Here is a 24581-nt window from a genome sequence, read left to right as displayed (position 1 = left end):
GATTTGGAACCAAAAGTTGCAGACTGAAATCAAGGGGTCGAAATTCTGAAGGAAAGCCAAGAAGAAGAAGAAGCAAAGGGTTTGACTATCTTTGACTCAAGGAAGAGGAAAAGGGCTTTGTGTCTTGGTCTTGGAGTGGAAAATAGGTCAAGGGTCTTGGTCTTAGTATTCATCAATTGAAGACTCTATAAGAAGAAGAATTTGTTCGGGTTTTCCTCTCAAGTGGGAGAGGTTTTGGCCCTGGTGGATAGCCTACATTTTGTATCTCTTCTCTCTTTATTGTTTATGCATTGGTAACTGTTTGATGAAGAAGAACTCTAATAAGCTAAGTAAAAGAAGATCCTAATCTAAAGAAGTAGAAATCACTCACAACCAATTACTAATAGAAGAGAAATCGCTTAATTGTTATGCCCTAAATTTTTCAATAGCATCAACGTCTAAATGATAATGAGTATCTGTAGTTATCTCTATGTTTGGGATGTCTTTTACCAGGTCTATCACCTTCTTATCCAATCTTTCTCTGTGGTTGGGAAATAAGTTGTTGTAAATCAATGTGTTGCAGAATGACACATTGTAGGCATCCAAGCCTTTATCTTGGAACCAGTCCAACAGGGCTTGCACAGTTGGATTTCCATGTATGACCCATCGATCCCATTGAGACCAAGTCAAATTCCCATGTTTAGTTACCTGTGGGGGAACAGGTTCAACCATAGAAAATAGAGGGAGTGCCAAGTTTGCAAAATTGTTGCGATACTTTTCAACCTTGTGGCCTAATATAACCTCGTAAAGTTCCAGACACACTAGACCAGTGGCCATGGCAGTGGTAGTTGCAATAGCAGGAATTATTCGTCCAGCTATGAACTTGGCCTTGAGCTTATCCACTTCAGGTATGCTATAGTTCCTTGCTCGCATATTAGCAAGTCCAGAGATAAGATCCATGTGATAATTTGTATCGTCATCCTGCATGGCAAGGAAGCAACCAAAATTTTAGACACAGTTTTCTTGCCATGGATAGTGTTGAATTGGAACATCAAAACCCTCCCAACATGATATTTTTGTGACAGAGGAGAACCTGTGTAATTAGTAGAGCATAATAGGAATCTTTAATGAGCAAAGTTAGAGAATATAACCTTTTCAAACTTAATAGGATTCATGCGAAAGCCTGAGGGCAGATTTTGAACCCCACGTTGCAGTGTGGTGATCAATTTGTCAATCTGTTCAGCATCATCATCATATAATGTAGAAGAATGGTTCACATCTGTAGCTTTCTCATCTGTGACAATCTTCACCCCTTCTTTTGGCTCGAAAACTGGAATATGCACTTTGTCAACCACCTGCGCCAATATGCTTGAATTTGGATTTGAAGCCCAGTCGGGAATGGGAATGCCATATGTATTAGCTTTTAAAATTGAGGCTGCAAGAATTAGGGACATGTGACTGGGATCATGGGAAGAAAAGTCGATGGCTTTTGGGAAACGCTTGGGAGCAGACCAGAATGGTGCACCTTCTCTTGTAGTTGCATCCTCGGGGAAGATAAAAGTAACCTACTTCACAAGATTTGAAAAATAATCCTCAAATGAGTCAGTGATTTGCAAATCTAGTTTAGTGAAATTTGAACTTTTTGTAAATAGTAAATTGTGCTAAGATTTGTTGGAATGCAAGATGGAAATGAAAAGTATATAATCATAGAAAGGGAATTTAATTACTTACTTGATTCTAGCCCAAGAAACGCAATCTTCAAATGTTAGACATCTATGTGAAACCAAACAATCGACAACGGACTCTAGAAGTTGTCGGGCCTCCGCATCCCCTGCAGACTTTATTGTGTTGAAACACTGAGGGGGGGGTGAATCGGTAATTTTTACAATGGTTATTTATGCCAGTTAAGATTTTTTTCACAAATTTAGCCAGGCATTAAGGAACAAAAAGAAAGGTTTTATTAACAAGAGATTGAGGACATCAATCTTTTACAATGGTAGCAAGCTCCAACTTGCACAAAAAAATATGTTCCAAGTCACCAACCTTGAGGACTTTGATCCTTCAACAAAACTTAATTTGTGTCAAAAAGCTCCAACCTTGAGGACTTTTTTAAAATAGAGATTTCAAAATGACTTGCAGATTTTATCACAGATCTAATAATTGTAGCTTTCACGGGTCTCCAATAATGGGTCAACTTCTGACCAACTATTTATAACAAGTTTGTGAGCTTCCAAGTTTCTGTAACTTCAACTAGAACTATAACTCGAATTTTCCAATGTGATATTGCAATAAGGAGCAGCTACAGGTCAATAGACTTGAGGAATTAGTTTGCAACAAGTATTCATCCAATACATGTCTGCAAAAACGTCCAACAAGTCCGCACAAGTTGTCAAATTCTGCGACGGGAAGACTTCACAGGTCCGCAAATCTTCACAAGTCTGCAACTGAGGCACAAATCTTTCAAAGTTTGCAACGGATAAGACTTCACAGGTCCGCAATCTTCACAACTCTGCAATTGAAGAACAAATCTTTCAAAGTCTGCGACGGGTAAGCTTCACAGGTCTGCAATCTTCACAAATCTTTTAAAGTTTGTAACGGGAACACTCTACAGGTCTGCAATTTGAGTTTGATAATCAAAAGTATCCTTTCACAAATCGGCAAGGAGTTGACACCTTAAACAATTGTTACAGGACCACAAGAGCAGATGCTTATTACAATTTCACAAGCGTATCACAGATTCGCAGGAGTAAATAAGGTCTACACCACCAAAGGTTTGATTTATGTTCTTCAAAAATACGTCTTCAAATACTACACATCATCTAATCCCTAAGTTCACGAGATGTGAACTTACCCAAATTCACCTGTTCAATTTTGTCTAATCTCCTCATCAACGAATGAACTTCATATATATATATATATATATATATATATATATCATTTGTAAAAAGTTTAGAAGGGTTGTGATAATTCGATAAAGTCGACATGGGAGTGTAAGGTCGACACAATAAGCATGGTATATGGTTTTTACTTGTATTTATTTTTATAAGAATAGAGCATGATTATGTGCATAGGGTATCAAGGAAATTTTATAAAGGGATTTTATAATAGAATACTAGAATATGATAGGGATCTTAGAATGGACTTATATATGGCAAGGTTTTTAGAGCATATATATATATATATATATATATATATTAGGGCTAGGGTTTCATCTTATATTAGGGTTTTTAGAGCAAGGTCTTTATCATCTCCAATTAGGGTTAGGATTAGTCTTGACATCAATGACAACCTTATCCCACAATCTCCCCCTTTGTCATTGATAGCATTACTTTTCTTCTTCTTGCATTCCTTTGACATCAATGGCAACCTATTCATATGATGCTCCTTTTGTCATGGTGTTGCTCCCCCTTTCTTTTTATAAACAGAATGCTTTTAGTGAGATGCAAGAGAAATGACCCCCATCTTTTGGCAAAGATATTCAAATGCTTCTCGTGGTAGGGGTTTTGTGAAAATATCTACAATTTGTTCCTTTGTATTGACATATTCTAATTTGACATTATGTTCTGCAACTTGTTCTCGGAGAAAATGATATTTGATTGGGATACGTTTTGTCTTTGAATGCATCACTGAATCTTTTGAAAGACTGATAGCGCTAGTGTTGTCACAATAAATAGTGATTGGTTGATTAGTTTCTATGTTGACATCTTTTAGAGCTTCCTTCATCCATAAGATTTGTGTACAACAATTTGCAACAGCTATGTATTTGACTTTGGCTGTAGAAAGAGATATAGATGATTGTTTTTTGCTGAGGCAAGATACAAGACAATCTTTCATAAAGAATACCCAAGGAAAATTCCTTCATCAACACGAGAGTCAAACTCGCCTGGTGAATCATCATTAATCTTTATGAAGCATTTACTTCCAAATATTCTGAAGTATCTCAATGAAGCAGGTCTTCCTTTCCATAATTCATATGGAGTCTTGTCACTATTTACTCGGAGTTGTTCCCTGTTCATAGGATATATTGTTGCCCCAACTACTTCTTTCCAAAATTTTGCCTACAAATCAGCTGCAAGCAACATTGTTCTTGCCATTTCTTGTATAGTTTTGTTCCTTCTTTCAACTAGTCCATTTTATTGAGGAGTTCTAGCTACAGAAAATTCTCTTTTGATTCCATGTGTTTCAGAAAATTCATTGAATTCTTTTGAAGTATAATCTCCACCTCTATTTGTTCTAACACACTTGCTTTTTTATTCTCTTTTATTTTCCACAAGAGCTTTGAAATTCTTAAAACATTCAAGTGCCTTTGATTTAAATCTTATAAAAAATATCCACATAAATCTGCATGTATGACCTCCAAAGGCTTTGAGGTTGAGCATTCCTTGGTCTTGAAGTTGATCCTTGTCTGCTTGCCATGTTGACATGGTCCACAAATGATCTTTTCATGTTTTGAAATTTTGGGCAAGTCTCTTACAGCTTGTGCTTTGTTGATCTTCACTAAGTTATCAAAGTTTAGATGTCCTAATCATTTGTGCCATAACCAGCTTTCATCTGTTTGACTCAAGATTTCTTCTTCAATTTTACTTAAAATATATACGTTATCTGGAGTTCTTACCCCTTTTCCCACAAGTTTTCCTGAAGAAGACTTTCTTATCTCACAATTCTTTGCACTCAAAATAACTTCATGTCCTTGGTCACAAATTTGATTGATGCTTAGAAGATTGTGCTTGAGTCCTTTAACTAGTAGTGCATTTTGTGTTTCGCCTTTGCCATTAATGAGTCACTGTCCCTCTACTAGCAATCTTAGCAAATCCACTTCCAAAAGACGCATTTCCATCCTTTTTATTTAGCGAAATAAGATTATTTTGGTCACCTGTCATGTGTTTAGAACATCCACTATCTACAAATCATTGATTTTCATCACTTTGTGCACACAAAGCTAGACCACATTTATCTGTAGTAGATTCCTTTCTTCTCCAAACTTTTTCCTTTGACATAAGTGTACAATTTTGTGCTTCATGACCTAAATTATTACATTTTAGGCATTCTAGACTATATTTTGACAAAGGATCAAATGAATTATAGGTCTTGATTTGACCTTGTTTCTTTGAACCAATCAACTTATTTTGATAATTGATCATATATCTTCTTGAACCATTATCCTTGTAAGCCTTGCAATGCTTAGCTTGGTGACCAAAATTTTTACAATAGAAACAATGACCAAGAAAGATAGTTTGATACTTGTTTGGGTAGCTTTGGCTTGATGTAACATTCTTTTCTAGAGATGGCTTCTTTTCATTCCTTAGATTGTTGTAAGTGAATCTTTGTCCTAGATTGAACAACTTTTCTTTTTTTGGATAATTGCAAAGGATGTCAACATATGTTTTTTTAATTTTTTCATCAGTATTCTCCTCTTAATTTGATGATTCACCTTTGAAACCAAGCATTTTTTTGTCATGATGAGGTCTTTGAGTATTGAGGATGGTATCAAGAGTTTGAGAGCTTTGTAAACTTTATTGACCTAACTTAAATCCTTTTTAAGAGAAACAACTTCTAGTTTCTCACACATTTCTTCCTTTTCTTTTAGTTTGTTGTTCAAGATTTCTTCTATCATTTTTGCTTCTTCTTTTTCAGTTTTGAGGGAAATGATCTTCCTCTTTAGTTTTTCATTTTCTTCAAAAGCACTAATCAGCAATTCATCTACATTTCCTTCCTCTACTCCTTTAGATTCATCATCATTTGTGAATTCTATGAATAACACTTCACTACTTCCAGCATAGTCATCTTCTTCATTAGAGTCATCACTATCCCTTTTTAGAAGGAAGGTCCTTTTGATTGAATTTTTCTTCTTTATCTTGAATTCATCTTCATCAAAGTCATCTTGTTTGGAGAAGAAATTCTTTTTGTTTGGTCCCTCCTTCTTGAATATTTTCTTTTTGGGTTCATTTTCATCATCACTATCATCCTTGAAAGGACATTTTGCAGCATAATGTCCTATTCTACCACACTTAAAACAAATGAGAGGATACTTACCTTTGAGTTTGGATCATTTCCTTAGCTTCTTCACAAATTGTGCTAATTTTGTTTCAGTGTCAAAATCATCACTGCTACAATTACAACTTTTCCCTTTTCTTGATGCTTTTGAGGCCTTGAATGCAACTTCTTTAGGATTTGAGATTCCTTTTCTCATTTCATATGCAATGAGAATTCCATGAAATTCATCCATTGACAAGGTGTCCAAGTCTTTTAATTCTTCTATGGCACTGAATTTGGAATCAAAACGCTCTGGAAGTGATCTCAAAACCTTTTGGACAACTGTTTTTTCTTCAATGTTTTCACCTAGACCTTTGAGTGAGTTGACAACTTCATCCACTCAGAGAAAATAAGCAGCAATGTCTTCTTCTTCATTCATTTTTAGACTTTCAAATTGTCTTCTAAAAGTTTGGAGTTTTGCCTTCTTGACCTTGGTATCTCCATCATAAATGCCAACAAGCTTGTCCCACATTTCTTTAGCATATTCACAATTCATAACCTTTGTAAATTCTAAGTCAGATATTCCACTTGTTATAGAATTTAGAGCTTTGGCATTTGCTATATAAACTTTCCTTCCATCCTGATCTGTTGGTGGAGAAGGTGGAACTTTATAACCATCTAACGTTGACTACCATACTTCTAGTCCAAGAGACATCAAATATAATTTCATCCTCACTTTCCAAAAGGAAAATTTGTTCCATCAAATTGAGGCACCTTTCTTGCATCCTCACTGGCCATTGTGATTTAAAATCCTTCTTCAAGTTGTTAGGTTGATTATGAAGAAGTTGGCTCTGATACCAGTTGTTGAAATACTGAGAGGGGGGTGAATCAATATTTCTTACAATGGTTATTTATGCCAGTTAAGATTTTTTTCACAAATTTAACCAGGAATTAAGGAAAAAAAAGAACGATTTTATTAACAAGAGATTGAGGACACCAATCCTCTTTTACAATGGTAGCAAGCACCAACTTGCACAAAAAAATATGTTCCAAGGCACCAACCTTGAGGACTTCGATCCTTCAACAAAACTTAATTTGTGCCAAAAGGCTCCAACCTTGAGGACTTTCTTAAAATAGAGATTTCAAAATGACTTACAGATTTTATTTTATGTAATCTTCACATCACAGGTTTGATAATTGTAGCTTCCACAGGTCTCCAATAATGGGTCAACTTCTGATCAACTATTTATAACAAGTCTGTGAGCTTCCAGGTTTTTGTAACTTCAACTAGAACTGTAACTCGAATTTTCCATAGTGAATCTACAATAAGGAGCAACTATGGGTCGACAGACTTGAGGCATTAGTTCGCAACAAATATTCAGCCAATACAGGTCTGCAAAGACGTCCAACTAGTCCGCACAAGTTGTCAAAGTCTTCAACAGGAAGACTTCACAGGTCTGCAATCTTCACAAGTCTGCAATTGAGGTACAAATCTTTCAAAGTCTACAACAGGTAAGACTTCACAGGTCCGCAATCTTCACAAGTCTGCAACTGAAGCACAAATTTTTCGAAGTCCGCAACAGGTAAGCTTCACAGGTCCGCGGTCTTCACAAATCTTTCAAAGTATGTAACGGGAAAACTCTACAACTCTGCAATCTGAGTTTGATAATCACAGGTATCCTTTCACAAATCTGCAAGGAGCTGACACCTCAAAAATTTGTTACAGGACTGCAAGAGCATATATTTATTACAATTTCACAGACATATCATAGATCTAAGTTGCAAGAAACGTGGGGGTAGGGGTCATTTCCCCTTGAAACGGAAACGAACGCATACCGTACGGCCTGGAAACGCGTTTTCGGCCGTACTGGCACGTTTCCCGAAACGAAAACGTGGCAGTACGGCCGGAAACGCGTTTCCAGGCCATACGAGCCACGTTTCCCTAATTTAATGTGTTGTTTTTTATTTTTTATTTTTTTTAATTGGTTTTTAAATTTTTTTTAGGTTTCCGGAAAATTCTAGAAACCTATTCTAAAGTTATAAAAGAGCAGTTTGTCTCATTCTCTCATCACACTATTCAGCAAGTCGTTTCTCTTGGAGACTGGCAGTGGTTTCAGCTAGGGTGTTTTGAGCAGTGAGCAAAGTAGATTTCAGCAGCAGGAGAAAGAGATTTCAGCAGCAAGAGAAAAAGATTTCAGTAGGAGATTTCAATAGCAGGAGATTTGGCTCAGCTACAGCCATATTTCTCTTCTCTTTTCTGGCATTTCGGGGTAGTCTCAGCCACAGAAAATTAATTTGGGTAAGCCACATTCATTTTTTTAGTTTTTTCTTACTATTTCTTCAATTTTTCTAGGGTTTAGGCAGCCAAAAATATGAAAAACGTTTTTTATTTATAGATTTGTTTTTTAAATTTATTTTTGCAGCAGATTTGGCTCAGCTACAGCCATATTTCTCCTCTTTTCTGGCATTTTAGGGTAGTTTCAGCCACAGAAAATTAATTTGGGTAAGCCACATTCATTTCTTAGTTTTTTCTTACTATTTCTTCAATTTTTCTAGGGTTTATACAGCCAAAAATATGAAAAACGTTTTTAAATTTTATTATTTACAGATTTGTTTTTTTAATTTATTTTTGCAGCAATGGCTTCCAGCCAAAGTGCAGCTGCAAGTTCAAGCCCTAGGGCCAACCCAAGGGCTGAATATTATCCTCTTTGGAGGCATGTGACGAAGCTTCAAAGATGTGGAGGTGGTGGCTCATGGGAATGGTGATGCAATCTTTGCAATAATACGTACAAAGGCTCCTACCCAAGAGTGAAGGCGCATCTATTGCATGGAGGAGGACAGGGGATTTCAGGTTGCACAAAAACATCAGATCCGTTGGCAAGGAGGGCATATCAAAGAGAGCAAGATGAGGCGGATGGTACTAAGAGAAGGCGTGATGAGCTTACTCAAGCTCCATCTAACATTGAGCCAAGGATTGTAGCTGAAGTAAGAAAGAGGAGAGCTAGTCACACTCAACAACATGAACAACCAACACCCAAAAATACCAGAGGCCCAGGGGCATCCCCTTCAGTTCAGGATAGCAGAATTGCTAGATTGGTGAATGTGCAAGCAAGAGAAGAAACTGATTCCAGAGTGGCTAGGTGCATTTATGCATGTGGTATCCCATTCAATGTTGTTCGCTCTCCTTACTGGCAAGATATGATAAGGGCGGTTAACAAAGCTCCTCAAGGGTACAAGGGGCCCAACTATGAGAAAGTCATAACCCAGCTTCTCAAAAATGAGAAGGACCTTGTGGAGGACATTTTAGCTCCAATTCGTTCTTCCTGGAGTAGCTCTGGGGTTACCATAGTCTCAGATGGTTGGACAGATATGAGGCGCAGATCATTGATAAATATAATTGCCACTTCCCCCAAAGGAGCAATGTTTATCAAGGCAGAAGACTGCTCAGGAGAGGTGAAAGATGCACAATACATTGCTGATGTTATTATAAAAGCTATTGAACAAATAGGGCCTAACAAGGTGGTGCAAGTTATCACGAATAATGCACCGGTTTGCAAAGCTGCAGGTTTAATTATTGAGGGGAGGTATGACCACATCTTTTGGACACCATGCATTGTCCATAATCTGAATCTGATCTTAGAGGAGATCGACAACAAAGTTTCCTGGATAAAGGAACTCACAGGGGAAGCAAGGGAGATTATCAAATTCATCACCAACCACCACCAGTCTCAGGCCATATTTCAAGAGTACTCCAAATTGGAGTTGTTAAAAGTTGCTGAGACAAGATATGCCTCAAACTTCGTGATGTTGCGCCGCCTTGTTGAGGTTAAGCATGCATTAGTTTCTATGGTGGTGAGTCAACTTTGGATTGAGTGGAGACAAGCAGATTCAGAGCGGGGATCTATAGTGCGTAGATTGTGCCTTGATGAGGATTGGTGGAGCAAGGTAGATTTCTTGCTAAAGTTCACAACCCTGCATTTGAGCTTCTCCGGAGTGCTGACACTGACCAACCTTTCTTGGGAGAGGTATATGATGGCATGGATTCCATGGTTGAGAAAACTATGGAAATCATTTCGCAGGAGTCTCCACAACTTTTGTTTGTTGATGATCATTTTGCTGGTTTGATCAAGAAAATCATTGTTGACAGGTGGAACAATTTCAATACACCATTGCACACTTTAGCACATGCTTTGAACCCCAAATTTTATGATGAGGAGCTTATTGCTAAAAGCAATGGGAAGAGGAAGGCACCCCATAAGGATAGAGAGGTGGCTACTGGGGTGAAAAAAGCACTTATGAGAATGTTTCCTTCTCATCTACATAGGGAGGTAAAGGAGGAATTTGCCAGTTTTGCTGCAGGAATAGATGATTATGCAGATATATCAGCTTTGGAGGAGAGAAGCACCATGAATCCAATTAGGTGGTGGATTTGTCATGGAGCAAATGGTGTACATTTGCAAAACCTTGCCATTCGTATTCTTTCACAAGTGGCAAGCTCTTCATCAGCAGAAAGGAATTGGAGCACTTATGGTTTTATTCATTCTGTGAAGCGCAATAGGTTGGGCTCACAGAAAGCAGAGGATCTTGTTTATGTGCACTCCAACCTTCGCCTTGCATCTCGTAGGGGTCCAGAATACAACAGTGGTCCTTCTAAAGAATGGGATGTGGATGCAGAAAATCCTGATTTGGATCTCTCTCTTGCTGCCCTGAATATTGAGGCCGAATCTGGAAGTGGAATTGGTGCATCATCTTCTTCAGCACCACCATCCACTGTTGAGCATTGTGCTGCTTCTATTTTTGATGAGGATTGTTATGATGAGGATTAGTCTTTTGTGACTTGTCTCTATAGTTCTTGCAGCCTTATAGTCTTTATTGTACTTGCAGCCTCATATACTAATATAAATAAAGGTTGATTTTGGATTTTCCTATATTTTTATTTTCATTATGTGATCATTCATGACTCATGAGTAAATGTGATGTAAATTTAATCTTAATGTTTAAATGTAATAAATTATAATCATATAATGTAAATGTATCATTAATGCTTTATGATTGCACACACACACACACATATTATATTATAATTTTTAAATATTTTTAATATATATATATATATATATATATATATATATATATATATATATATATATATATATTCGTGTTTCCCCGTTTCCAAAATTTGGGGAGGTCGCGTTTCGTATCGCTTCCCGTTTCGGAAACTCGTTTGTTTCCCCGTTTCGTGCAACTTAGTCATAGATCCACAGGAGTAAATAAGGTCCGCACCACCGAAGGTTTCATTTATGTTCTTCAAAAATGCGTCTTCAAATATTATACATCATTTGTTCCCTAAGTTCACGAGCTGTGAACTCACCCAAATTCAGTTGTTCAATCTTGTCCGATCTCTTCTCATCAACGAATGAACTTTAGTATATATATCATTTGTAAAAAATTTAGAAGGGTCGTGATAATTGGATAAAGCTGGCATGTGAGTGTAAGGCCGACACAATAAGTGTGGTATATGGTTTTTACTTGTATTTATTTTTATTTTTAAGAATACAGCAAGGTTATGTGCATAGGGTATCAAGGACATTTTATAAAGGGCTTTATAATAGAATGCTATAATATGATAGGGATCTTAGAATGGGCTTATTATGATTATATATGGCAAGGCTTTTAGAGCACATATATATATATATTAGGGTTAGGGTTTCATCTTATAGTAGGGTTTTTAGAGCAGGGTCTTTATCATCTCCAATTAGGGTTAGGATTAGTCTTGACATCAATGACAACCTTATCCAACAAATTGTTGTTATGTATTCTTCTGATTTTGAAAGAAAATCATTTGCTTCAGCTGGAGTTTTGTCTAAGAGACCTTCAAATTCAGACCTTGCCCATGTGAGACAGTGGTGAATATTATGTGGAAATGAATGAAGCATGCACATGGGTGCCTGCTTTTCAGGGGGATCTCGTGATGCTCCATAGTTCTCAGTCAAGTGAGGGATAACCATTTGGGTGTTGCACTTGGTTCCCAGTGTTCCAGACTCTAGCAATGGCTTCTGGAAGTAAACACACCTTGAATCTACATACAGCCTGGCATTGACATTGTCCAGAGCATTTAAAACAACATCAACCTCACCATTCTAGAAGGAATCACCAAAGACATTTTCGGTATTTGGGCTCACACAATTCTCCATTGCTTGAACCTGCAAATGTGGGTTGATTGCAGTGGCTGCTGATGCTGCCACTCTTGACTTTGCCTGCCCAATATTCCAATCCCGAAAGAGGAATTGTCTACTAAGATTTCTCTTCTCAATAACGTCATCATCCGTTATAGTCAGCTTTCCCTGGCTCCCACAGGAGGCTCCCATTAGGGCTAAGTTCTTTAGAAGCTCACATCCCAAAGCACCAGCCCCCACAACAAATAATTTTGCATCTTCCAACTTTTTATGCACCTCTTTTCCAAATACAGAAATCTGGGCATCGTAATGGCTATTCAAAGGCCTCACATCCTCTGGCCCAAGGGGTTCTACAGGAAGAGATTCCAATGAATCGAAATAGAAGAACTGCACAGGCAAGAATATAGAAATCTGTATTAGACCATAAATAATTGAATGCTACGCTGCCTTGCCCTGCCTAAAGGGTACAATTCCATTTATATTTAAGAGAAATACATAAAAAAGGTATGTAGGGTGTCAAAGAAATAAAACCTGGAAAAGTGGATGAAACTTGCCGGAACAGGCTTTCACAACCTCCTGCCCGACAATTCCACCAAACATAGCTGCCATGGGATTCAACACTGCACGGGAACCACTTGCAAAATGTTTGAATACATTTACATTTTCATCAATGGCACTGGCATCCAACTTAATCAGGCAGCTGTCACTATCATTTAAAGCCCTTGCCACATCAATGAATCTGCTCCCATCTTCCTCCGATGCAGCACAGGGGAAGCGCCCAAATTGATTAACAAATTTATCTAGAGCCCGGAAGGCCAAGTGTAAAAGTGGAGGGCGGTCAAACTTGGCAAAATCACTGAGAAGAAAGTCGCCGGGATTTTCAAGCGCTTCCCTTAGTGGCTTAAAGTTTAGGAGCTTGGGCTGCTTTACCTGAGTGACTATGCCACCCATCTCATAGCGTCCAAAGTTGGTGGTGTCTTCCTGCAGGTGGAAAGAATATGGTCTGACATTCATCACTTTTCTTGGCTTGCCATCATTGAGCTCACTCATACCTTTAACTTCAGAGAAAACAACAAAATCCCCATCCTCGAATTGGAGCCTCTCCTCATCATCCACACATGACACCAGAGCAGGATTGTCATTGGTAATAGAAGCAATGATACCCGTTTGTTAGATACGAGCATCTCCTCTCCACATATTTCTGCATAACAGACACTTCTCTGCATTTTATTTCTGATTTTTAGATGAAAATTTGATCACCTTTCTTCTCATTCTCTCCTTTTGCATCTTCCTTCAACATATAAAGGAGTTTCTACAAATTTCTATGGCCTTTTTGACCTATTTTCATATAAGCCTATTTTCTTTCTTATTAATGGTCATGGAATCAACCAAGAAGAAACAAAAACACAATCAATCAATTACCAAACCCTTGACTCGCTCCTGTAATCCATATAACCTGCACACAAGACAAGACATCAAACTTCTGTCAAATTTTGACAAATATGTCAAGAACAAAGCCACAATCTAAGAAATTCCTAAGAAAACAATGAATCATTAGGACCTTTTCACATGGAAAGAAAAGTCTATACAAGAAGGGTTTGTTCTTACTGTGAATGGTAATTAGCAAATTATTCCAACCACACAGTCGTTCCGGTAAAGTCCACCTTTGGTCCAATATAAAAAGAAATCTTAGATTTCATTCTCCTTGCAAGCTCACTCAATTCTTGCTAGGACAACAAAAAGGAAAAAAATTCATAGCACAGATTTTCTGCAAAATTCTCATAGTTCAGGCTCATTTTAAGAGATCAAAAGATACAGAGTTTTTATAGACCAGGCCCCAAAGACTATAAAGACCTTTTATACCCCAAAGAAGATAGAGAACTTTCATAGTTCAGTTCTCAAGTTCAAAGCCACACTTTAAAGCTTGAAGTTGAACCCATTAAAAATTTTACTGGTATTTTGACATTGCTTCTGAACGCTTTTGGATTATCTCTCATCACAGCAGCAGCTTCCTGGTTAAGGGGATACTCGTGATTTGGTTGCTGCAATCAACATCACACTCACCATGGTAAGTACTATATTTGAACATAAATACAAATTTTTAATAGAATTGAGAGCAATAACTCTAAAAAAAAATTCTCTATACCAGAGTCATGATAAGAGAAGGTAGCCCCAAAACCTAAAACTGAAAGATAAATCCAACCTAACATTTTCATGCAACACTAAAAGCTCTGTTCAGTGTTTATTCAATCTTCGGTAAAGCAAGAACCATATTAAACAACCAGAGAGGAAAATAAACCCAAACTTAAAATAAAATCCTTTGTCACATCTTATTTAAGCTTGTGGATGAAAGATCTGTGATTATGTAATGGGTGTATATGACTTAGACAGAACACTCATCAAGGCAAAATTTTGTTTAATATAAATATGATATGTGCTAGAAGCTAAACCACAGCTCCCTGTCCTCATGTCATCATCACCCCTTCAAGCCTGTCCCCTGCACCATCCAAAGAATCAATACAATATGTGCTAGAAGCTAAACCATAGTTCCCTGTCCTCATGCCATCATCACCCCATCAAGCCCATCCCCCGCACCATCCAAAGAATCAAGTAAAAAAGCATACAAACACAGGAAATCAAATCTTGTAACCACAATCTTCAAAAGCTAAGTGCAAATGCTTTGTAACCACACATATTAGAATCAATAATATGCTGTGATTTGAAAATTTGCAGAAATCAGTCAACTTACTGAGAACGGATAATACAACCCATAAATGATGGTGTTGATATTCAGGACAGACTTACAGTCTTCACGGAGAATATTTAGGCACACATTGCCTTCCAAGTCAATATTGGGGTGGTAAATCTGAGCACAGATTACAAATGACAAACTAAGAAATAGATAGTTGAGATCCATATATTTATCTACAACTTCCCAAAATTATTTCCCTTAAAGAAAAATATTTTCATGTAAGAAATCACAAGGTTCTTAGAAATATCTCCGGCTCATACCTTTGTCTTACATTTCACCTTTGGTGCATCGTGGGGGTAAAGTGGAGACACCTTGAAAGCTAAGTCACATGACACGAGGACACGAGACACGGAGGACACGTAAATACGAGTATTCAATACGAAACGTAGCGACCTGGGAACAAGACACAGGGAACACGTTTTATATATATTTAATAAAAATATATATATATATAGATACACACCGAATATAGTTTTTTATCCATATTAAATTGTAGGTTGTAGCTTATCTAATCAAATTAAAATATAATTACTTCTCAAAGTTCATAGTTCAGGACTGAGTCCGAAAATAACCGGGAAATTTTATCACTGTCCACCGTTAACAATCTCCAAATAATGCAAACTAAGAGATAGAACCTGATTTTTGTGTGGGCAAATACGTTGTCACAAGAATGTGTAGATGCAGTCGGTTGGGATCAACAATAGGAATAGGGAATGATGCTTCAAATCTGAACATGGCAGTGAATTTGTCTCCCTAAAATGCAGTTTCCTTTTGTTCACAAAACAATTCCGCCTCCTCCAAGATTTATAGTTCGAACTCCTGCACTGGACTTAACCTCCAATCGATGCAGTCCAATCACTACGCAGTTCGCATTTAACGGTCTCGATTGGTGTTGCGCATGTCTACAGGTGATCTCCGCATTACCTTAAATGTTCATTCATATCCAACGCTTCAGGATTTACTCAGGAGTAAACAATTACAAAGCGATCTACTGCGAGCTGTTCACCAAGCTTTGTATCTATTTAATTATTGATCGATCATCCAATTTCGCACTGATATTTGGACTAAAGTTGATTGATTCCGTGGGCTATCACAACGAAATTCGTCCTCAACACAGGTGCGCTCGGCCTCAGTTGAACAATGAATTTGACCAAGGACTTTGGTCTTTGCCAAATTTTGGTGTTGGTCCTTTGTTGATTCACGGATTGTTGTGATTGGCTTGATTCCAAACACTAGCAACAAATTACGTCCTATTACGGTGACTAGTTTCGTAGCAAATAGGAGATTCGACCTTTGTGCCTTGATTAAGGAAAATTCGTCCCTGTTCCTGGTAATAACTCACAGCCCAACTTATCGTTGGAAAACTCGGCTCGATTCCAGAAGTGTCAGAGCCGTCTTGACGTGGGAGCTAGATAGTCGTTCTGATTTTAATTACAACCGCCACAAATAACCGGGAAAAATCGAACGCATAGGCTTTAAATTACGTTTTTTGCGCAGTACGTATTCAACCTGTCGAAATACGTTAGGGCAACGTTTTCTACCAACCAAATACGCGTTTTCTGAATTCAGGACACGACGGAAAATGGAGAATACGTATTCAATTTTTCAGGACACGTTGAAAATCGTATTCGATACGTATTAGGGCCGTTTTCGTGTCCAATACGTAAAATACGGGACACGGGACCCTGGGGGACGTGTCCTGTGACTTAGCTTGAAAGTAAACAAAAAGGAGCCACCTCTCCACAATATTCAACATCAGAAAATCATTCAGATTAATTTATTTAAAGCAAACTATAGTCCATTTTTATGCGCTGGACTGATTAGAATGATATAATGCATAGACAGTATCAACTTTGGCAACGATCAACGAAGCACTCCATTTAGAATACAAACTTCCGGATGTAAACTTCACTCCCAATGCACTAGTTTGCAATGACTATGCAAGTTATACATTTTCAACATATTCAAAACAATAGCACTATAATGCAGAGATGTTATCTACAAGTCACCAATTTGTCAAATAATGAAATCACATTGACATTGGTGAGTTTAGGTAATCAATTAAAAACATGAAATTTACTCTAGACAAGTCAATCATTTGTCAAAGAACCAAAAATAGCAATCTCATTAACAATCGTGAGCTTAAGTAATCAATAAGCATGCTTACAGGAATGAGGGGCCTTTCGTTCAACTACTCTAGTAAAATAATCAACTCTAAATTATAGTGTGATGAATAGCTAAAATGACAATTCTAATATTGTCTACCAAAGAGATGACCCCCAAATTTTTAGGTGACAGAAAGTGACAATGTTCTTTGTCATTGCCGTTATGAAGGTTCATAGAAACTAGAGTTCATTGAAGGTTCATTTTACAGAGAGAAGCCAGAAAAACTTCAGCAAGACTTCCATTTCTAAAATGGTAAAGATTCTCATAAATCTGAGTTCCATAGCCATAATAGATATGACTAAATATCCTTTCAGGATTAAAATTAATCAAGTGAAATAGAACAAGAGTTAAGACAAAGATCAAAGATTTGGAAATATGAATATAGTTCTCTTTGTCTCATGCCTGGGTATTAGAACTTACTTTTGATCAAATTCGAAGACTATTAGATAGCAAATCTGAAGCGGGTTTCTTCTCTTCAACCGAACATGCACGCGCAACTATGACCTCTCTCCACGGGTCTTCAACGCCTTCGCCTTACAGTTCCAAGTTCTTTTGGATGACAGAAATTGTCCTCAAACAGGCGGCCCAGTAGGCTTCGATATTAATAAAAACAAGCAAAATACATAAGGCTTATTACAACACAAGATCTCAGAGCTCTCAGTCAAGCGATGTCTTGAACTTCTATAGATCTCTCTTTATCTAGATCTTCCTATCTAGACTATTCTAAAAAAGCAGAAATAATTGAGGGTCCTTTCGGCATATTTTCCGCCAATGGTGTCTACTCAATTTTTCTGGTACATATGTACAAAAGATTCTACCATGGTCCTTTCGGACTTCTATCTGAATCATAGTCATTATCAAAATCAAATTCTTCTGAAGAATCATGTGCTGGCCTGGACTCGTCGAGCATCTTTTAGTAGTGATGTTCAATCAACTTAGGGCTCTCTTCGTCCCAATCGATATCTGCTGGGTCCTGGGCATCTTGTTGTTTGTCCTGTAAAGTAGATTCTTTTGCTTTTCCTTTTCCTTTGGCATCTTCATCTAATATTATTGTCCTTTTTGATGATGCTCTTGATGACTCTCCCTTTTCCGTAATCGTCTTTATTTTGTGGAGACCCTGTTGCTGAGCTGTGTATGAGGCAAGTTGTTTTCCCCACTTGGTAAGGAAAGATAAAGGACTGATCTCAATATCTAGAAAAGAATCTTTAAATACATTTCTGATCGTGGGTGATCGCTGTACTGCTAGCTCGATGCCATTTAGTAGTTCCCATTTGAAAATTTGAACTTTCAATCGAATGTTGAACCCATTCTCTGCAATTATCACTCATAAAATCTTTGTTTTGCCAGCCTAATTCAAAGATCATAGATTTACAGATTCTATTTGAAATCATCAGACTAATAATATGGATTACATTGTTATTCCAATTACTTGAAATAACGCTGATAGTTACCAAAGCCTTTTGATTAATTATGAATCTTAATGCCTTTGGCTCTCCTTGTAAATCATCCATTTTTTGTAGAATCTATAATTTTTTTGTTAACCTCAGATTTCCAAAATCATTGAACCATCCAACATGTTGCTTAATCATTTATTCATTATCGCTGGTCTGGATTTCTCCGATCTGTTCATGACTAAAAACCTGTGCAAAAGGATTAGGAGTGATACTTTCCCTTAGTTTGAGACTATGATAATCCCATGGAGATGAGAAAGTTTTGAGATATTGCAACGTCCTTTGAATGCACTGAGATATCCTAGTGGTTGGCTTTTTCTGCAAAAACCATCTTTTATCTCCCAGTCAGCAAATCCTTCAAAAATTTCATATTGAGGAAAAGTGTCATTTGGTGCATAATTCTCGTCAAACCTTTGCATAAAGGATGCTTCTAATTCCCCAAAAACGTCTGGGATTTTTAGAGATAGAATGTATTTCTCTACTTCAGGCTTAAAAGGAATGGCTTCAAGATCTAAAATTTTTGCTCCTGTGAAAATGCTGAGACCAAAATCAATTCCTCCAATGAGTTGATAAAAGTTTAAAACCTTTAGGATCCATATCATTTTTTCAGTATATTCACTAGACCATAGATCTTAGAGACTTCTGAAAAATAACTTTACTTTCATGTTAGGCAAAGGATATACCTTTACCAGTTCAGCATTTAGGCCTAAAGACATACCTACATTCTTGGATTGCCAGGCTTGGCATTTTCTGATCCAAGTGTTTCTTCTCAATCTCATTCCCACAACTTTCTTGATTTCTTCTGCAAGATGGCTTGCATGTCCTTCAAGCAATCTGAATTTGTCAACAAATGTATAAAAACTATCGTCCTGTGGTCCTTTTCCTGGAATGGTAAAACACGAACCTGGACAAGTAATGAATGCTTTATTCCTATCCCTGGTTAATGAATCTGTCAAATAATTTGAATTACCTGGGATCCATTCGACTTCAAAATCAAATTGTTGGAACCAAATCTGCCATGCAAGAATTCTTCCTTTTGCAATTTGTCTTGATATCTTGGCAGATAAAAAATATTTGAAATTCTTGGAGTTTGTTCTTATTAAGAATTTCACAGGTGTAAGGTATAACTCAAACCTTTGTATCCCATTGAATATGGCTAGTGTTTCTTTTTCTGCTATGAAATAATTCTTCTGGCTGGGTGTGAATTCACCTGATGCATAGGCACAGAGTCTTTCTTCTCTTTCTTCACCTGTCTCCCTTCGTTCAAAAAGAACGGCTACCCAAAAATTTAAAGAAGCATCAGTTTGGAGTATAAGCAGACCATCACCTGGTGGTTGGAGTTTTGGCAATTGCTAACATTCTGCTTTCAGCTGTTTGACTGCTGCTGTTGCTTCTAGTGACCATCCTTCTTTGAGATGTTTTCTGATTGGAGTTGTTTTCTCTGTCAATCTTGGGATGTACTTGTGAATGTAATTCAGGACTCCTAAGAACCTCTGAATTGTTTTTATATCTTTCAATTCATCTGGAAATTGGGTTAATTTTGTCAACACATGTGGTTGCATCTGAATTGCACCATTGACTACATGAATTCCCAGAAAATCTATATTGTCTTGAAATAAAGACATTTTTCTTTCTGATAAAACTATGCCATGCTGCTGAACTTCTTTTAGAAAAATATCTAAATGTTCTAAATGGGTTTTTACATATGGACTATGAATAAGAATGTCATCAATATATGTTACAACAAAATCATATTTGGCAAAAATAAAATCCATTCTTCACTGGAAGAATGCAGGGGCGTTTTTCAAACTAAATGGAACAACTTTCCATTGGTAAAATCCAGCAGGACAAATAAAAGCAGTTTTATGCCGGTCCTCTTTCTGTATTTGAATCTGATAGTATCCAAACTTCATATCAAATTTGTTGAATACTTTGTTGTGCTGTATTTTCTGCATTATAGTTTCTGGTCTTGGCAGTGGATAATTAAAACTCTGAGTAATTGCATTTAGAGGTTTGTAATTTATCACCATTCTTGGTTTACCTCTGACTATCTCAGAATGATTTCTTACCATAAACGCTAAACAAGAATAATGAGACTCACTTGGCTCGATGAGCTGCATTTCTAACAATTCTTTAATTTGTCTCTTTATTTCTTGCTCGTCTAAAGGAGTGCAAGGAATCAGTTTCCCTTTGACTCCATTATCATGCAAGGTCACAATCTCTTGCATTGGACTTTCTACTACCCAAAACTGTTGTGGATTTTCTGAACAGCTTTTTAGAAGTCTGTCATGGATAGCAGTTTGTTCTGTAGACCAATTGGGATCTATGCATGCCATTTGTTTTGATTTAGATTCTGCTCTTGATTCATAGATTTGCAGAACTTCTTGCCAATCATCAGAATCTTTTAATGGCTTTCTGGCTTCTACTCTTTTCTGGCTATTTTCATGTCTTGCTTCTGAATTTGCAATAAACAATCTAGGTACAGCAATAGCCTTCTTTTTCAGATTTATAATCAGCTTATCTTGGCTGATTGTTACTGGAAGCACAGAATTTAAGAAAGGCATTCCCAACATTAAACTAGCTGAAGGGTCAAAATGTTGTATTGCAGAAATTTTGACTATACTCCCCCCAATTTTTAATGGAATATTGTCTACATAATGAGTTAAACTCACAGATCCTCCTATGGTTTCAGACACCGGTATATTTTGCAACAGTTTCCACAAATATTTAAACAGAGATGGTCTAGCCAAATTGTTCGATCCCCCGGTATCTATGAATGCATCAACAGATATCCATTCATTTTTTACTTGAACTTGAACCGAGATATAAATAAGGCTATTAGTCTTGACTATCTTTTTTAACAGATTAGTCTTGACTATCTTTTTTAACAGAGTATTTTCTTCTACTCTATTGATCTCTGGTTTTGGAAGACTAGTCGAGGCTGTGGTTCTTTTTTGAAACGGACAAAAAGAATTTAATTCTGGAAAAGGTAACACATATTGCTTACCTTTTTTGTTCTGGTTGCTCTGACCTTGAACTTTCGGATTCTTCTTCTGAAACATCTGTTGTTTCGCTGGTGACTTCAATGTCACTTTCTTCTTCAATTTCTTCTTCACTGTAATGGAGCTCTTCTGAAAAATCATCATCTAAATAGGATAAACATATATTCATCTTCTGGACACACTCTTCTTCTTCTGCATTTGATATTTCAGTCAAAATATATACATCTGAAATATCATCTTCTAATTCTACTATAAACCAATCATCTTGGAATTCTTCTATATCTATACAAGCTTTAAGTTTATTTGATGAATTTTGTGGGCACTTTCGTGCGAAATGTCCTTCCTTTTTACAAATGAAACAACAATTATTGTTTCTTGGTTTTGATCTTTTCTTCAAAAATTTATACTTTCGGAACGGCTTTCTTGGATTTGAGACTCTCTTGGGTTTAAATCTACCATACCTCTTTGTTTTCCTTTTTTTTTAAATGGTGTCCATGGTAGCATAATTTTGCAGACATCTGAACTGGGTGTGATGTCATGCGCCTTCTTTTGCCAGCATAAGTATTTAACTTTCTCTGCAATTCTAAAAAGAAGGTCAACCCAATAAACTTGATCTAGTATTTTGTTCTGTACATCTAGATCTTTCATAATGAGGTCTCCTAGATTGCCTGGTAATTTTGACAAAAAAGAAATTTTTTGAGCCACATCATTTGAGAGATTAGCTTTGAAAACCTTAGCCATGAAATCTTTACTAAATTGATCAAAGTACTTCAAATCTTTTAATTCCATTCGACTAAGATCTGTTATCAATTGCTTTTTCTCATCAACCGGTTCTGGCACGAACTGTGTCTTTAGCAATAATTCTAATGTAGACAGTCCGGCTTCCAGGATGGCTCTTCTCTGTTTCTTTTGATGGTCCCATCCACCAATCATAGACTATATCAGTCATGCGTTTTTCTGCTAGGACCATAATGGATACATTATCCAATTTTGTTGTAATCTACATCTGATACAGAGCACCTATCCAAATCCGGATTGATTCTCCAGGGTTTGAAGAATTATCCAAATCTAGAATATAGCCACTTGTATTGGCAGCATACAGATCTTCTTCAACACGTGGATACTTATTCACTTCTTTCAAGATATGAGCCTTGTTCTGGTTATTTATGGATGGCAAGATAAAAGAAGGAAATTTGGAGGCAGCTTGATCAAGGGTCACCACTTCTTTCTTTGAAACAAACGGTTTATCAGTTTTATATGCTTCCTTTTTTTCACTGGTTAGTTTTCCAGTGTTCTTTGAAGTGGACTCTTCTGCACTAGTCGCAGTTACTGCTTTTTCTGATTCTTCTTCTTCTTGATCCCAATAATTGGGTGCACTCATATCTATTTGAAATTTTGGGATTTCTTTGGCCTTTTTTTTCTGTCTCCTTCTTCTTCTTTCTTCCTTTTCTATCTTTTCTGACTGTTGCTCTTCATAGAGCAATTTCAGATTAGCATTCATCAAATCTGCTTGTTTGCCTAAGTCATCTAGAACATCTTCAGTGTGTGAACACCAAGTGGTTAGATAGTTTCCTATCTGGTATATCTGGTCCATATCATTTGGATTTTGTGAATTTTGTTCTAGTAAAGGAGCGCAGTCAACTCTTGTTGCTGGCTGTCTAGTACTGGATGAAGAAGTACTGAATTTTGTGTTGGGTGGCCATTTCCCTCTTACAAATCTGCGATTTGCAAACTGAAATTCCTCTACAGGTGGTGTATGACTAACATATGTACGAAACATCTTACAAGCATCAGGGTCTGACTATGCACACCCACCGGTGTGTCAAGCTTTGCCACCATTTCTTTATTTTGTGCTTTCTGTTGCTTGGAGACATTTTTTCATCATTTTCAGATTCAGTTATACTCCTCTTGATAATAGTTTCTGCTAAATCAACCTTTTGACTGCTCTGTTGCTTCCCTTCAGTGTCCTTAGATCCATGTCCTTTATCATTACGGACATCTCCTGTCTCCTTTTTATAGCCCATAGACTATAAAGACCTTACCCCAGAGAAGATAGAGAACTTTCATAGCTCAGTTCTTAAGTTCGAAGCCACACCGTAAAGCTTGAACCCATTAAAAAATTTACTGGTATTACATGCATCTTGGGAAATAAGTAGATCCCACATAACCCCCTGCCCTGGCCTTTTCGACATTGCTTCCGAACCCGTTTGGGTTATCTCTCATCACAGCAGCAACTTCCTGGTTAAGGGGATCCTCGTGATTTGGTTGCTGCAATCAATATCAGATTCACCATGGTAAGTACTATATTTGAACATAAATACAATTTTTTAATAGAATTGAAAGCAATAAGTCTAATAAAAATTCCCTATACCAGAGATATTATAAGGGAAGGTGGCCCAAAACCTAAAACTGAAATATAAATCCAACCTAACATTTTCATGCAACACTAAAAGCTCTGTTCAGTGTTTATTCAATCTTCGGTAAAGCAAGAACCATATTAAACAACCAGAGAGGAAAATAAACCCAAACTTAAAATAAAATCCTTTGTCACGTCTTATTTAAGCTTGTGGATGAAATATCTGTGATTATGTAATGGGTGCATATGACTCAGACAGAACCTCATCAAGGCAAAATTTTGTTTAATATAAATATGATATGTGCTAGAAGGTAAATCACAGCTCCCTGTCATCATGCCATCGTCACCCCTTCAAGCCCATCCCCCGCACCATCCAAAGAATCAATATGATATGTGCTAGAAGCTAAACCACAGCTCCCTGTCCTCATGCCATCATCGCCCCTTCAAGCCCGTCCCACACACCATCCAAAGAATCAAGTAAAAAAGCATACAAACACAGGAAATCAAATCGTGTAACCACAATCTTCAAAAGCTAAGTGCAAATGCTTTGTAACCACACATATTAGAATCAATAATATGCAGTGATTTGAATATTTGCAGTAATCAAGCAACTTACTGTGAAGAGATGATACAACCCATAAATGATGGTGTTGATATTCAGGACAGGCTTCCAGTCTTCACGCAGAATATTGAGGCACACATTGCCTTCCAAGTCAATATTGGGGT

The 24581-nt window shown here is 37.1% G+C and overlaps 1 pseudogene; it reads right to left on the bottom strand.

Moving 5' to 3' along the window:
• Window positions 1-405: 405 nt before the first annotated feature.
• Window positions 406-13298, bottom strand: LOC149244405 (ubiquitin-activating enzyme E1 2-like; annotated as a pseudogene).
• Between the last annotated feature and the right edge of the window lie 11283 nt (window positions 13299-24581).

This window comes from Pinus tabuliformis, chromosome 8 (assembly GCF_031772625.1).
Source record: "Pinus tabuliformis cultivar Carrire ecotype Pingquan chromosome 8, CPIR1, whole genome shotgun sequence".
NCBI lineage: Eukaryota > Viridiplantae > Streptophyta > Pinopsida > Pinales > Pinaceae > Pinus > Pinus tabuliformis.
The sequence above is the reverse complement of the archived record's forward strand: the minus strand, read 5'-3'. Positions and strand labels throughout refer to the sequence as shown.